Genomic DNA, 14,128 nt, shown 5'->3' on the forward strand with positions numbered 1-14,128 from the left:
TTCTTTCATAACGGCCAACGTTTCAAGCTCCGTCTCGGCGCTCATCATCAGCATTAATCATTGTAGCTCATCATCAGAGCTGTTTTTCCACATGATTCGCCGGGAAAGCATCAAATCAGGCTTGAAAAATGTTTTCATTTTTGAGAGGTTGGAAGCACTTTAAGGAACCTTTCATCCAAACGTGGTAAACATTTCAATGTTCATTTCAATGTGGGATATGTAATAATGAATCCAACTCCGGATAATGCCAAAGGCTTGAAATTTCACACATTTATTTTTCCAGCACTAAGATTTGACTATGTGAATTGGCCGATACATTTTAAGCTCCCTCCTTTGAATCCTTGCCTTAAAAATTCAGATTTGTTGTAGTATTAATATAAGGATAGAAGAGAAGCCTCATGAAAACCTTGATAAGGAGACGGAACAACCTCTTAGGCTATATCTTGAGACATAATGACCATATGAAGACGATCATCGATGGACAAGTAGATGGCAAGACCGGTAAAATTAACAGTACTACGCGTGTTTCAATCGTTATACAATCATCATCAGGTGCTAACAGATACTTAAAAAACAGTCTTTTTAGTTTCCGTTGCTATCTGATTATGATTGTATAACAATTAAAATACGTGTAATACTCTGTTTAAAAAATTGTGGACAATACGATTTCTTCGTTGATCACTCGAACAAAATGTATGGAACAAGTAAAGAAGGGTGTGAAAGAGAAGTAATACGCAGGTGTGAAAAGATAAACTGATTGGAGCATTGAGTGGAGAGCAGCGTTAAACCAATCTTAGGATTGTTCACCAGTGATGATGATTGTGATGAAATCAGGTAAGGAACCAGTGGGGAGTTTCACTCCCTGGCACTCATACAGCTAAAATAGAATTGGGAAAATGGATTTCTGTAAACCATGGAATAATTAATTTACAGCAATTTGAATCATACTGCCATTGAAAATTCGTTTGATTGCACACAATAGTTAACAAAAATGACCAACTTGTTAATAACTTTATAATGATTTTAAGTAAATTAAGACCTCGAAAAAAATGTATGTAATAGGTAAAGAAGGGTAAGAAATACGCTGGTATGAAAAGATAAGCTGATAGGAGAATTGAGAGCTGCGTCAAACCAATCTTAGGATTGTTGACCAGCGCTGATGATAAATATTATTACTATACGAAAATATGGATCGTTAACAGAGGCCTATGGCGCAGATTCCCACGCCCTAGGAGCGTGTAAGTTTAACCTCAGCACAACCTTACAGTCTTCTTACCCACGCGCCGTGACGTCTACGCTTTTCTTCCGCCATCCGTCGGCTTGCGGCACGTGCTTGGAGCAAAGACGGAAAGATGAGTGCAAACAAAGGATACGAAAGTGGAGAAAGAAGGGAATGCTTCGGGATTAAGGGAATTTCCTCCTCACTCGGGCGCTGCTGTGCCTTAACGGCTCTGCTTTCGATCTCACTCCTTTTTCCGCACCATCCCAAACACCCTGCTATCTTTCTTCTCGTCTGGTCTCGCGACCTCTACGGCAGCCTTGATCGGCAGCAAGACCTATTTCCGTCTCAAACCCGCTTTGAAATAGAAGGGTATATAGCGCTAGAAGCTTGGATTACGCTTGATGATGATCATGGTTTATTACCAAAAGGATGCATCTATGCTACGGTGTTCGCTACCAAGACCTATCCTCTAATCTCTTCAATTCACGTTTTGAAGAATGTGTTATTAAAATGTTCAAAATTGCATTAAATCTAGTGTCAGGCCTCACATGGTGGAAATGCGACGTATCCGTGATGAAGGAAAACAATAATAGTAACTTCCACCCTTTAATGTACAACTCTCATACCGACCATGAACACTCAAAATTATCGGAATATATGTGTAAGTATTCTTGGGTATTATCTACGCTATTTTATGCAATATAAACATTATCATCCATCGGCGACCTGATATTGATTCAATAAAGCTCTCAACTATATTCTCCAAGTAGGCAACCTTTTCACTCGCACACAATTCTCTCACAGTATTTGGCACAGATCATTTCTTCTCATCTGAAGCTTTCTTTTGCCGCTTCTTCCGTCTAATGTTCCTTCAACAGTTGTTTTTATCAGATTATGAGACCGAAATGGCCGATCAATTCGTTCCGTCTTCTTCTTTAGGTGTTTATAAGATTTATTTCCTACGCTCTTCTAAATATATTGATAAATATATTTTTATGCCCTTTTATTTGGTAAGGTATTCTGGCATGGGCCTAGCTGTGTTTCTCAAAGTGCTGAATTAGGTAGTAGATATCAATATCTGTAAATTATATTTCTGTTAATTCTAATCGTCTACAGAAAGAAGAATGTCGTCTGAAAAAGTTTATGGCAAAAAGCATTTAAGGATATAACTATTTCTAACCTACACCTATACCATTCAAAAGAAACATTACCGCAGCATGTGAGCATATCTCTCTCCCTCTAGGGTCAACCAATATATTAATAATCAGCGCATAATTTCAAGTTTTTTTTGCAAAAGTATCTCGTGAGACTCTTAGGAAGGTGATAAGATGTATAAATTATTCGAAGTAATGAAAGTTCGCTGCTATAGAAGGGAGTGAATGAAAAAAGTTTTCAATGTCCCTGCGGTAGTACCTTCGATCACGACACTCCGCGGCTCAGACGGAGGAGGGCGTATCAGTATTTTAAAAGTTTTCTTTTCCTCGAGCAACCTTCCGGTGGTGGAAGATGCGCGTGCGAGGAATATTTTTGAGATTCAGCGAGTTTCAAGCGAGCAGCTCCTTATCTCCTGCCCGATCACCGAAGTGACTGAGCCTCGCCGATATCGAGCGAGAAATATGACTTCAACTTCGCTCGAGGCGAATAACACGCCCGAAGTGGAGTGTATCACGCGCCGTCATGGAGAGGACTTCCAAAGGCTCTGTAAATCCTTACATTCTACTTCCGTTTACTACCGTCTCACCACTCCCATTCCCACCACTATAAAACATGAACGTTAGCTGTTATTATCCTCATCCACGGACCGCTGACGACTTTCTTTTCACCGCAGGAGAGCGTGAAGGGTATAAAGCGAAGGCAAGTAAAAAAATTATCTATAAGATAATGTATTTTTCTTACTCGGACTACGAAAGGAGAATATCTTCTGACAATTGGTATGGCTATAAGCATTGAAGTATATGAGTATTTCCAACGCTCGCCTTTCCCATGCAAACTCAACATTATAGCAGCATATGAACATGTCTCTCTTCTGCAAGGGTCATCCGATACATCAATGATCAGCATATAATTTCAAGTTTTTTGGCTAACTTATTAGGTATTTTATTCCTAGGTACTACCGCACGGACATCGAAGACTCTTTTATTCACTCTCTTGCTATACTTACGAATTTTTCTACTTAAAACGACATATTCAAGAGCATTACGATTAGAGAATGTAATTAGCCTTTTTATCGGTCATCCTCATTCGCAAACGCCTAATAATTGCCGTCTGATATTTTATTCCACTGTAACATTTAGTATTGAGATTATATTTAGTCAATTGTGAAGTAAAAAAAAATCACACTGGTTATAGCAGCGTATGTAATTATCCGGCCTCAGAAACAGAGATTTATTTAGAGAAACGAAAATTTAAGATCTTAACAGCTACTCCCAAGGTAGCGGGTTCGTATCCCATGTGGCTCTTCGTACACTCACGGTAAGAGTTCCTCCCACCCTCTGGAGGTTTCAGCCCCTGAAAATCTGCCCAAAGCATAATCCATAGGGTTTTATGGACCAATACTTTTCAATCGAATCAATATTATTAATCACAACAGGCATTTATGCCAATTATATTAAAAGGGAGTATTATAGTGACTACACTCAGTGCACTGTGCACAAACGTAAGCTACTTTTTCCAACTCCAATCGAACCAAAAATTGCTATAGTGAGCGAAAGGAATCAGATGCTTGCATTACGCAGATGCACTGTTCCCATGTATAAACCACTTTCTCCTGAGACAGTGTACTCACTCACTCCCTTCCTACTAGGGCCACATATATCCTCGTTGACATTTAGCCGTACCACTGATTTCTCTCCATTTCTTTCTGTCCATTGCTTCCTGTTCTGAAGCTCCAGCCTTCTCCAAATCAGATTTCAGTTGGTCCCACCATTTCTTTCTTGGTCTTCCTCTCAATCTCCGTCCATCAGGGTTTTCTTTTAGAAACTCCTTCATCTTACTTCCGTTCTCTTTTCTTAGCCCATGGCCAAATCATCTTATTCTTCTGCTCCTAATTTCACCAACCATGTCGCTAATCCTGTTGAGTTCTCTGATCTCATTATTGAATTTTGTTCATAATTGGGTCATATATCTTGCGTAAAACCATATTTTCGAATACTATCAATGATTTCTCCTCTTTCTTGTTTACTTTAGACCCATGCCCTTCATAATTTAGATTACAACTTTTCAATTATTTTATTTTTATCAATTGCTATTAGTGGCATTATCGTGAAGTTATGAAAGTTGCATGATGGGATATCATTTCAAAATAAAAACCGACCTACCTCCTGCTAGATATTCTTGAATGAGATCATATTCTGGTGATTAAATTCAAGAGGATAGAAACTTTTCCTTCGGAAAAAGATGTGGGAACTAATTACTTCAATTTCAAACTACTTCCTATGTTATAATTATGTCCTTAATTACTTTCCACGGACCCCAATCGCGTTCCTCTTTTCCATTGATGAAGATTTTAGTTTAATATTCATGTACCCTCAGGGAACGTTCGATTTGTACTCAGAGATGACTCGGGTCAACTAATTCCAAATTATAACTTCTGAGAGAAAATTTTATAGACAAAAAGGGGCAATTGTTAATGAGAGACCAACGAAGAGATATGACGGAAGGAATGAAAGATGAGTAACAGATAACATACGTGTGGAATGCTATAAATTGATGGCAATGAAGTTATTACCGAGCTCAAAGAAGCCCAGGTCGACCATCGGGAGAACCATGTATGCCGGACATCATTGTGGTCAGATAATGCTTTAATATAGTATGATTCAAAGCTGTTTCATTCGTCTTCGCTGAAAGAAAAGCTGCCGTGATGAGCTTCACTATCCGATGCTGCTACGGCAAATAGTGTATATAAATATTTTAAAAACAGGATTTATTTCAGGCGGGAAATATAGCATTGATTATGAGATGAACCAATTGCATTTTTTAAATCCGTTGTTCAAATTTGAGGTACAATTTCCTTGATCAAAAATTTAATTTCATTCGCTGAGTTCATCAGTCTTGCTACAGTCTTGCTAGAGTTCTGCTAGAGTTTTTCTATTTGCAATGAAGTGTGATTCCCATTAATGTAGGTTTTCCAAGGAGTACTTAAGAAGCATTTAATATACAAATGCATTTTTCAATCCCCTATTCGATTACTCCCTTACTATCAGTAAATTGATTGGCAATCGCAATAGAACGGATTGTGGAGCCATAAACCAGTTTCCCTGCTAATTAGATGCATGAAATGAAATATTAATGAGCAGTTGAAAAAAAAGTCAGCTAAACATTAGCCATAAAGTTCTCAAAACGAATAATGATACTAATAGCGGTGCCAATTAATGGATAAAGGATGCAAAACATGCAGGAAATTATGTAGCGATAAACATGATTTCCGCGCAATCGAAACGGTAGCCCGATGGGTGGATACTAGGCAAACACAACAACTTTTTGCATGAGTCATTATAACGTTGTACAGGTGCTATTCTTATGATCACTCCGATAAGCGATAGTTAATGAATGGAAAATTGTTTTGTCATCATTCAAAATAATTTTATCGAAGCAAGGGATGCTATATTACGCGTTTTGCAATGCGATCCAAAGCCGAGCTCCGTAAATTATTACGCTCCTCGATGCTCTTTTGTATCAAAAATTATATCGCCATGCAATGTTGACATATGAATGCCGCACAGTCCAACTTGATTGGGTGTCGACCGGAACGACTTGTGTGTGTATGTGTGTGCAAATGGATTCCATCTCGGAAATGAACATCCTGTCATCACTCACGCAGCGACGGGGCGGCTTTTCCACTTATGATTCCATGGGCGGGCGGAAATGGCGCTGGTTGTGGGGATTAGGTACGAGTGTTTTCACTGCAAATGAACGTTTCACAGAGTGCAGCGTAAATACGGTCCCAATTATAGGCGTAAAAATGCCATTTGGTGAAAGTATATATACGACGTTTAGGTGGTGCATATTCACAAAACGACCACTCTTTATTTTTTCCAGTTCTGAGAGGTTCGAAAAAAGGTCTATTACTCATGTCAAAGGTATAGTGAAGAAGACGAGTAAATTTTTGTATATAATTCAATGAATAAAATACAAATACCGATCTGATGCAAGACCTGCAAGACCGATAAGATGAATAGTATTCATCTTATCGGTCTTGCAGAATTGGTTTTATGACTGGATATCTGCGAAAGACAGTTTTGAAGGAGAGTTTTATGACAAAGAGGAAAAGTGAAATTATAAAAAAATCAATGATTATTATGAAAGTACCCAACCGAGTAAGGTAAATTTCCATGGAGTACTTAAGAAGGATTCTCGCAGCCTCCTCTCTATTCTTGTACTTCCGTCTTCAAGTCACAGTGAGGCCTTCTCCCTTTAATTCTATCTAAAATTCCCATTCTCTCAGTCCCTCTCCCTCGTTTACCCAACATTCTACCCTCTAACGCAGTTTTCGGCATCCCCTCCCCCCAAAGTACCCTCTCCATTCATACTTTCTGTCTCCTACGTACCTCATCTAAAAGCTACCTATCTTTACCCACCATGTACAGCACTTCATCGTTCCTCCTCCTCTAAGCCCATTCCACCGTATCCATTCTTCTTACACCCCACGCCATCTTCAATGCCTCCGGTCTCGGTTTTTCTATATCTACGAGGCAGGCATTTACGCATAAGCATGAACAAAAATTCAGGAACAAAAATATGTTTTTTATTTCAATGTACTTTTAATATTGTGTTAAGCACCTGTGTGCAAGCACCTCACCATTGTGTGATATTTACCGTAAAAGTTGATCTGCAACCTTATATAGACTCCTATTATAAAAATGCCGTTATTACGTAATACGTCATGGTGGTGCATGTGTTTTTCGCACAAATATTTAGAGGAAATGTTAGAGGATGTGGGCGAGCGTTGTACTCAGGGTGGAAGAGTTACTTAAGAGTAAGGAAAGAGGACAGGTAAAGGGAAAATTCTCTCCTAACAATTTAAGCAGAAATTAAGGTATTTCCTCTGCATTCTTCGCCATTATTGTGCGATGTAGAGTGCCTATGAACTATTTTTAAAGGATTCCCAAGCGCGCGTCGGTGGAGGGTATAACGATAAAGATGATAGGACAAATAATTAACTGCATTCAGCCAACCTTCGTGGTTAACATTCATTTCTGCTGGCTATGAAAAATCAAAAGCTAAATTGACGCTATTTCCAGTATTTCTACAATGTCACTGTGAATAACCGGTTAGATGTTGCGACGAAGTGAGTATTTCATGGACAATATTCCAAATGTGCACTACTGGATATCCATCTGTTGCATAACTAGTTAATTGGCTAAACCAAAATTTTTCTCTAACTATAGACCCGTTCTTTAAAATATTCATCAAATTATGAGTCACAATTTTGAATTCCAACTAAATGTCTCTGAAGATTTTGTTTCATACAGTACTTATTTCTTTCATTTATTGTGCCGCTTGTTTTCTCAATTGGTGTTCAACTCAATGAAATTTTAACGACGGGGCTCCTTGAAACACCACTGAACTACGACCATTAAATATATCACATAAGTTACGATCGCCAGCACTAGAGATATAGCTAACATTACAGTGAAATAAGAAAAATTGATAATGGCCAACTTTGTCCTGGCGTCGGCTTTTAAAGTTACCTCCAGTTATGTATTACCCTCCCTTACCAATAGTAAGAAATCGTCAGAATTTTTGGATTTCCTGCATTTGAAATCGCTTCACGATGCAATACGCTGCACATGAGCTGTCGTCGTCTCTCGCCTCATTTAACTTCGGCAAGAAGATTAGGATTCGTTAACCCACTCCCTCGCACAGATTGGTTGACTACCGTGAACGAACTTCGGAGTTTCAAGCGCAATTCTCGTTTGCATTCTTCTTCACATTCAGGTATAACCTCAAATTTTCACTTTGATAACTGATGTGTCGCCTCCACTCACCGTGAATTCATCATTTAGAACTTATTCGATGGAATTCCCTCAAAACTTATGAAATGAGATAGATCGGAAGTTGAAGTAGCAGAGCGCTAAATTCAGCGTCAGTTTTGGGCATTCAGCATCGAGAATTAAAATTTACCCGAGTCTTAAAACAGTATTTATTTTCACAAAGTTGCATGAAAATAGGATCAGTGATTTCCGACGCCACTTCGTGGAAGTAATCATGATCCGCATGAATAATCCTCACCCTTCCACACTTCTTATTTGGAATCGTATTGTGTGAATGCTTATTTTTCGAGATGAAATGCTTTTTCAATTCATAAAATTTTAACTAAAATATCTAAATTCCATCTTTGCATCCTTTTCTCGCAGGAAGTAAACATTAGCTGCAGTTCAAGAGATATAAGAAAACGCAAGTTGTTTTTTTTTACTCTTTTGCTAATGATTCCTTCCCTCGGAGTCTGGATCTTCCTTACCGAGTAAATAAGTCAAAGCTCCAATAAATTCACCACCTTTTGAAAAAACGGCGGCAACTTGTTTTTTTCATTTTTAAAGTTTTTAGCAAATGGCCGAATGATTTATATTTTCTTTTCGCCGTCACTTGACCTTTCTTGCCTTCAAACGAGTGCTTTTAAAGAAATGCGAATTTCGGGAGTGTGAGTGAATTGTGTCGCATTCTCGATGAACTAGTGTTGAGCGGGGAGAATGCTAAGTTGGCGAGTAAGGAATCGAAAGTAGGAAAGGGACATTTCGATTACTGTGAAAATAAAACAAAAAGATATTAAAAAACGATTTTTCCATTAGCAGTAGGTTTTAAATAAAAAAAATTAGCTAAACAAAAAAAACTTAAAATAATTTAAAATAAAAAAATAGCTTTACATCAGTCTGGAGTATTTAGCGTAGGTGATAATTAGGTTAATTAGGAATGAGTGTAAAACAGACTTAGTAAGTAAGTAAGAGTTGGCACAAAACATTAATATCTAAGCCTAAACAGCACCCACGCTTTTTTCTTCAGGTGATAAAAGCTTATTTTTAACTTTTTAACGCTCTCTATACTGCTTTTGGGAAAAACGCATATTTTTATATTTTTAAAATTTTATTTAGAACCAGAACTGTTCAAGAAATTTCTGGCAAAAATGTATCACGCCATCTATTGATGAAATTTAAAATTATTTTTCCACATAGAAATTGTATTAATTAGAGCAAAAATGGAACAAAATTTTAAATTATTGAATATTGTATAGTCATCAGAAGAAAAAAGTATGTCATCAGAAGTGTGAAAATTTTCAAACCGATTCGATAATGGAAAGTGGGTTAAATATTAAACAAAATTCCATCGATAAAACAGACAAGTAGACGAGGCAAGTTAAGAAAAAGCGTGTATGAAAGAGGGAAGTCCAATTTTGACTATCGGAAATATCAGCGTGAAGTAAAAACAGGCTTAAAAGAATATGCAAGATGCTCGAAAAATGACTTTTGATTATCTCTTGTTATCTAAAGGTACACTACCAATATTGAACAGGCATCTGGTGCCAAAATGAGAAAGTAAGCCGTATTTTTCCACCCTCAATTCACAGTAAGTATTGCTAGAAAGAACCTACCTTCGCCTATTTCCACACCTAAAGTAATTACATCCAACGCGGCTACCTAAAAATCCCTTTATTTGCTAGGACAGAAAAATCTTCTTTACAGGGTTCGTTATATTCCCAAATCCGTGGCTCAACACAAGAGGGGACGTTCATTATTTTCCTTTGCGATATAATGACGAGGACAGAGGCGAGCGAGGCAGGTATACCTTGAGTTGAATAACGAAATTTACCTCTTCGTGGCTCTAGCCATACCAGATGCATCGAGTCCGTCCCATCTTGTTGGGTGAGCAATTTGTAATACCCACAGCTGTGTTGGATCATTCCTCGAATGACGCCCTTCCTCCGGGTGAGGAAACAAAGAAGAAATGGATCAGAGGAGTGTCTCCCTGCGATCAAATGAGGTCGGCGTGGAATCCCCATTAGAACTTTACTTACTAAGGCTAATCAATTCCACACAACCTTACTTGCCTTACCTTCGATGACGGGTCAATGCGCCTGCAAATTTACTGATTGAGAATTAGAGCGGGTGAACGCACAAAATTCTATATCTTTATTCATGTTTTGTTCAGTGAAGTCATGGAAAAATTAGCAGTACCGAAACGCACTTTCCTTAACTAATTTTAGAAGTGAAATATTACTCTGGGTGTTTTTTATTGCAAGTTATTATTTAAATTTTATCACAGTTTTTGGCTACAAATGTATATATTAGAAATTTTGTGGCAACAAAATTGATAAAATAATATCTGGCTATTATGTATTTAGTTAGCCAGTGCCCGAACGGCGTTCCGGCACCATGACACCACTGGTTTTGTTGCTTACTACTCTCTAAACTTATTCCATTGTGACGTTACCGAGTTTTACCATATCAGGCCTAGATTATGGTAGCTGAGTTATAAAAACGCGGATCGGTAACAAATTTAGATCAGCATGTAATGAGAAATCTCTCTATTTTGTAAATCAGAATTTTATAATCATATACCATTCCGGTAAACAGTGCGTATACAGTACTAGTTCGCCATGGGATTATCAGCAGTATTTTTTAATTATTTTCGTAAAAAAACAATTTGAAATTGATGATAATTGGTTGATTTCCGTAATTTTTCCGGTGTGAAAAATAATGAATTCTCTTGATTCATGAATTCAATTGATTCGGCTTTTACTTTGTGAAAATCCATGTTGAAATGAAAATACACAACCTTGATGAGGGAGGAGGGTTATATAGGGGGGGAAATCCTTCCCCAATTTCCCCCCTTGTATAACCCTTCTCCCTCCCCCCGGCCAGAATTGGGTATATATTGGATTGTCGATATTATACAGTGTACTTGAGAATGACGCCTCAGCGTCGAAACGCGTCGTACCAATAAATAATTTTCCAGTGAAAAGTTACCAAGGTTGTGTATTTTCATTTCTCTTGATTCATATTTGGTAATCTTTGACCGAATTTCACCCGTATTATGACGAGAAACTTGCTTGCGGATGCTGCTGTGTCTGTTTTAGGACTCTAATGCACAATATATTATACTTATTAAGTAAAATATTGATACATTTTAGCTTTCCACATCAATGCAACACCGCTTGGCTCATGCCTGGATGTATAAATGACATTGACTCCCGGCTACAGGGAAATTGGAATGGGTTTGGTTGTTTTTAGTTGGTAGCAGTGATGGATTAAGAGCGGCCGCCCCTCTCCCAGCACTCTTTTTGGAAAAAAAATTTAAAAATTAATGTTAAGGTGGCTGTCCTATGCAAGATGTTATTTCACTAGGTTATCGAACGATGTGGAAAAATTGCTCATGACTTTCTAAAAGCTACTTTTCCAAGCTCTGACGCATCTTTGCTGTTAGGAATTGCATACTATTGAGGCGCCGAGGTAACTTATGATCCGCCAACCCTCCACCCCACAAAACCGACGACCATAATCCACTCCTGTTCGTCGGAAGCAGGCGATGTAATATGTAACGACCTCCAATGGCTTCGGAAGTGAGCGAGGGTATCTTCGGTCCACTTGAGTGAAATTTCAACAACATTGGCCAAGTGTTTTACACGTACTCCCCGTTCTTTCGTACGTTATTCCTATTTCTTCGCCTCCGCTGGAATGAATACGTACCTACCTACTGGTGTGGGTGAAATAACTTCCATATGTACACATGTTGATAGTACTATGCTCGTAATGTTAAATCCATGATTAAGTATAAAATAACGGAAAACTTCCTTTCTGACGTGAAAAGATTCTCATTTTCGACCCCCTTTTTTAATTATTGCATATATTTCCAATCCTCCTTTACTTAATCTGTTGTAGAAATTACTATTGGTTCATACCATCGTTGTTTTATATTTTATCATTATTGGTATTTCCACCAAGTCAAGCTTGAAACGTATTCATACGCTCGTAATGTTGGGTATAGCATACTCCCTTTAGTTAGTCTAAGTTTTTCAAAAACAATAATCATATACGTTTCTTTTAACTACATTAACAATGACATTTCGCAATTTTTCATTTGAATCTATAAATTCTTCGTTGCCTTTAATAGATAAATTGTGCATTGACAACAAGATTAGGAAGCACCCTGTCTATGCAGCCGCGTATTGAAGACGTTGTTTTGGAATGGGCAGATCATTACTTCCCACGGCGCCTTGGTGATATGAAACACCTCTCGTCTGAGGTTTGATAATACGTCTGAGATCTCATAGGCGTGGACTAGTGGCTTAGAGATAATCATAATTTAATTTTTCAACATTATTTTATGCTGGTGAAAGAAAATTTCCATTGGAGATCCACCTTAAATATTACCAAATTTTCGATTTTTCCAGAAATTACGCGGGCGGCCACCCCTCCCATCCCTCTTTAATCCACCACTATACCTATCACAGCGCCATTAATGTCTTTTTCAAATCTATGTGTATATAAAAGAGGATGTCTGTTTGTCTGTCCGCTATGTGTTTCCATCCGGCCGCACGGATTGCGACCAAAGTTAGTAGACGAGTGCATCTATTGCACTTAAACCCCGTAGTGCTACTTCTAATGGTATCCGACGGGTCCTTTGCGTCGTTTTCTCATTACCGTTTGTTACGTCACGTCATACCACCTCTGCGGCTGAACATCCTGCATGGTAGGCACACTTGACACTCTGAAAGGGAAAACAACTCAAAGGATACTACACTTCCCTAATAATCCTCTCGATGCAAACCTTTTTACTGCTTTCACAGGACAGTTTTGGTCTATTCACATACATACGCACATAACAATCAATGTTAATGTTTTAAAAGGGTTATCGATACTGATATACCGTCGTTGCAAGTTTCCCGCTTCTTTGGGTGCTATCATTCAGAGCAATGCCAGGCAGCCTTCTAGTTTATGATAGAACGAAAATTCTCCTTTCTGAAGTGAAAAATCCCATGTTCACCCCTTTTCTATAAATATTGCTAATACTCGTATACTTATTATTTGCAATACTTATTTACTCCTTCACGCTCTTTCAAGTTGAAAAACGTTCCAGCCCTGTGGTCTACAGCTTCTGTACTCATACTGTCCGCTATTATCAGCAGGCAACGATTTTACCAGTTGAAAATAGTGATAAAATAATTGTTTTCCCGCCGTCTCTGTGGAGTCACCTTCATGACTTTTTTTGAACTATCGAATTGTTGGAATTGCTCTAGAAACAGGAAATCCATTTCGAATGTTGGTCTGATAATGAATGAATCTCTTTAAAATCTAAATTTGAATCTAAAAAAATTAAGATAAATGGTTAAAAATGGTGAGTATTACGGCTTTCCGAGGGATATTTTATTGATCCTTGCACTATTCTATTAGTAATATTAATCCAATAATGTAAAATGGATTAAACTTAAAAAATTCTCTGAGCTCTGGGGGGGAGGGGGGGTATCTCAAAAACTCCCCATCGCTGCGCCACTGGTCACCTGCGCAACTCCGCAAAAGCAAGAAATGAAAAATCGAAGATGAAAATTTTGTGTCTAGCGGGTTGCATATGCAATAGACCTTCATTTTTCAGGCGAATTCCTAAGAGGTAGAATATTTAGCAATGGTTAAAATCCATTTCTTCTGTGTTTCAGTACTAATTTTCATCAAATATTCTTGTTAAATAGGTATAGTAGCATTACTGAGTACATATTTTATTTCTAAACAACATTATTTGAATTAAAAATCATGCCGTTTATATGGTGCACAGAGGCTTGCAATTTCCATAAATTATAATTCTTCCACTAAAATGAGATATTGCTGGTTTCACCTTGAAAATGCATAGGTAGGTATCTACTTTTTGCAAAAACCTTCAATAAATATATTAAGCACTGGCATAGCCAGGGGGGCAAAGGGG

Source organism: Ischnura elegans, chromosome 1 (assembly GCF_921293095.1).
Source record: "Ischnura elegans chromosome 1, ioIscEleg1.1, whole genome shotgun sequence".
Classification (NCBI taxonomy): Eukaryota; Metazoa; Arthropoda; class Insecta; order Odonata; family Coenagrionidae; genus Ischnura; species Ischnura elegans.